Genomic DNA, 3,402 nt, shown 5'->3' with positions numbered 1-3,402 from the left:
TCATATAAATCAAAGCACTGTGCAGTACTCGTAGTCCAGTCAATCTAGCATAAATTTGATCCTAACCCGAAAGTAATTGCAACAGAAGAGTTTTAAGTTGTTATATTTAACATTGTACCCCAAATATACTCAGAAAAAAGTCCCATAAAATCTAACTTGAGGAAGACTAAAAAAATCATTTAAAATTCCTATGGAGATTTGCATTGAAAAGGGAGATAACTCTTGCAAAAAAGGCAGAAATATCAATAAAAATTGATACAAAATTATAACTTTACTGCTTCTATTCATCAGAATGTATTGATTCTTGATTTTTTAGCAGTCCTTAGAGTATAACAAACAACTCTAAAGGTGTTTTTATATCTTTTATCAAGCTATAATCTAGATTTTCGTAATTCATTAGTTGACCATTTATTGAATTTTTCAACATGTCAAGGTAAAGAATCTCAAATAAAATAAAAATAATTAAGCATGTATTCTTCTTTTTGTGGTTTTAAAAAGTTTCCTTAGATAAGTAAGTTGCTGAAAAAATATAATGTACAGATATAAACAATACCAAATTTTCACATTATTTTTTCAAAATGGTCACAAAGCTTCAAATTTGCAATTTCTTTAATGAAAAATGCACGAAAAAATAAAACTACCCATAACACTTCGATTTTGTACATTTCATGAGTAGAAGATTATGTAATTTAGTCAAATACAAACTTACAACCACATCAAAGTATCATACTTTACATAAATTTCAAGAAAAACAACCAAAAGCTGACCAAAAAAGACTCATTTTTGCAAGAGTTATCTTCCCTTCCAATGTTAATTTCCATAGGAAATTAAAAATGCTAATTTTGAGTTTTCCTCAGTTTAGATTTTATGGGACTTTTTTCTGTGTACATATAAAGGGCACAATGCTATAGATTAGAACTAAAACATTTTCTGTTGCAATTAGTTTGAGGTTAAATCTTAGTTTGACTGGACTATCGAGGTCGACAAAAAACACCATACACTCCAAGAGATTTGAAATTCCATTTAAATTAATGGCTGTATCATCCACAAAAATAGCATACGGCTCTTTAAAACATCTTTAGTCTATTTTTCTATCTACTGTTTCTACTGTTATTTTTTCTACTCACATTTAAAAATTTGCAAAATATGGTGTCTCTAAAGTTATTTTCTAACTATCTTGATCTATCTTCACTATCTTTGGTCGACTTTATAGGCATTTTATTAAGTCTTCATTAATCATAAGTGTTGCAAAGTCTGATAATACAAATAGACACAAATCATTGACATATGGAGTTGTGGACACAATAAGAATCTCTCGAGAAGAAGCATTCAGTACAATGATTCAATGTTTAATGTAGTTTAATTTAACGAACTACCTAAGCCAATGGCAGAATCAGAAATTATCATAAGTGGGGGCCCACTGACTACCACTGTCCTGCTCCATTCATGCTTCAGTGATTCCCTATATAATCAACCAATTTTTTTCCAAAAAAAGGGGGCCACGTCTAAATCCGCCACTGTTAGGTACTGTCTTGACAGTAGGTGTTGTCTGAGGCTTTTTGAGATGATAATCTGGCAGTGTCAAACAGTCTCCTTTATAATACTCTGATATGTTATTATTCACATCCTAGATTTTGACTTTACTAAAAAAGTAAATATCTATTTCAAACAGAAAAGTCAATATTGTCTGTATATGGTGTCAATGGTGTTACATGTTAAATAAGCAACTAAATGCTTATCTACAGTTTATACTTAATTCTCTCAATTGGAAAGTCATGGTGAAAAAAACATCTCTTAAGTTCATCTTTAATTTCAATATAAATTGTTGATATAACTTGCCTGTATGGAATTTTGAAAGTACATGTATAATGCAAGTTTAAAATTAAAATGGCAATCACTGTGACATCAAGGGGGGAATAATGGGGTTTCTGTTCCCATATTTTGACTATTTTATTTATTGTGTCTGTTTATTTAACGCATCAATGTAAAAATATCGGAAATTGATGAGACTGTCATTAAAGTGAGAGGGTTAGCGCTATAGAACCAGGTTAAATCCACCATTTTCTACATTTGAAAATGCCTTTACCAAGTCAGGAATATGACAGTTCTTGTCCATTCGTTTTTGATGCGTTTTGTTATTTGATTTTGCCATGTGATTATGGACTTCCCCAATTGATCTTCCACTAAGTTCAGTATTTTTGTGATTTTACTTTTTTTTTCCAATTATGTAAAACATAATTTAACCATGATCGAAGGACACACTAGTCTCACTGAGATTTGCCAATTCAACTGCATATCAAAATTTCATTGACTTGTCACAAGTAGTTCCTCTAAAATAAAACCTTGAAAAAACATGTAACCTATGCAAGTTTCAAAGTCAATGAACAATGACTGAGTGAGTAGGGTTCTCCATTGAAATAAACTATGCAATTCCTAATACAGCTGAATACCAAATTGTGGTTTCAAAGTAACATACCTTATCATTAAAGTTTCAATGTCAAAAGACCATTTCTAAAAGAGATCTTGAGTGTCCAAATAATATCCATGCATATATGAGATATGCTTATTCTAAACCAAATCTCCCTTTTCTTCTATACAACTGCTTACCAATTATCAGTGACTTACCAACAGCATTTGTCCTTAAAATGACCTCATCACAAACTTTTTAAACATGTATACAATGCAAAAGTTTCCATCTATAGGCCAGAATGGTGGGACCAGGGCCAAACAATCTCTTTGAAAATAAGACCTGTCAATGCTCTGACAACTGCATATAAAATATCATTGACTTATCAATAGTTAACCTTGGTTTAATTGCACAAGATCATTTTTTACTCAGATTGTTGATAATGTCTTTAATAAAAAATCCATTGGATGTGAACTGATTAATGTTTTGTCTTGGACTCATGATTTCTTTATGAGTGATTATGTTCATTAGAACATGAACATTAGCATTATACTTAATAAACAGCTGCGCCATGAGCACATGATACGCCCGTTGTCTTGTGTACAATAATAATAAATAGTTTCTGAAATACAGCGTGACATGTGAAAACCAACCTTTTTAACAAAAAACTCAATGACTCAATGACTCTAAAATAAAATTTTGAATCATCACCAAAAAGTATACAGATCTTGAGATAAGTATAACTAAGAAGTGTGTACAGTTTTAAGCAATAATCATAAATTGGTTTTGAGATACAGCGCAACAAGTGAACCCCCCCCCCCCTTTTTTTCTTTTACAAAAAACTCAATATTTCTAAAATAAAATTTTGAATCAAAACAAAAAAGTATACAGATCTTTAGATTAATATAACTAAGAAGTGTGTAAAGTTTTAAGCTATAATCATAAATTGTTTTTGAGATACGGTGCGACATGTAAAAACCCAATCCCCCTTTTTT

Source organism: Mytilus galloprovincialis, chromosome 4 (genome assembly GCF_965363235.1).
Source record: "Mytilus galloprovincialis chromosome 4, xbMytGall1.hap1.1, whole genome shotgun sequence".
NCBI classification, from domain to species: Eukaryota; Metazoa; Mollusca; class Bivalvia; order Mytilida; family Mytilidae; genus Mytilus; species Mytilus galloprovincialis.
Note: the sequence above shows the minus strand (reverse complement) of the source record.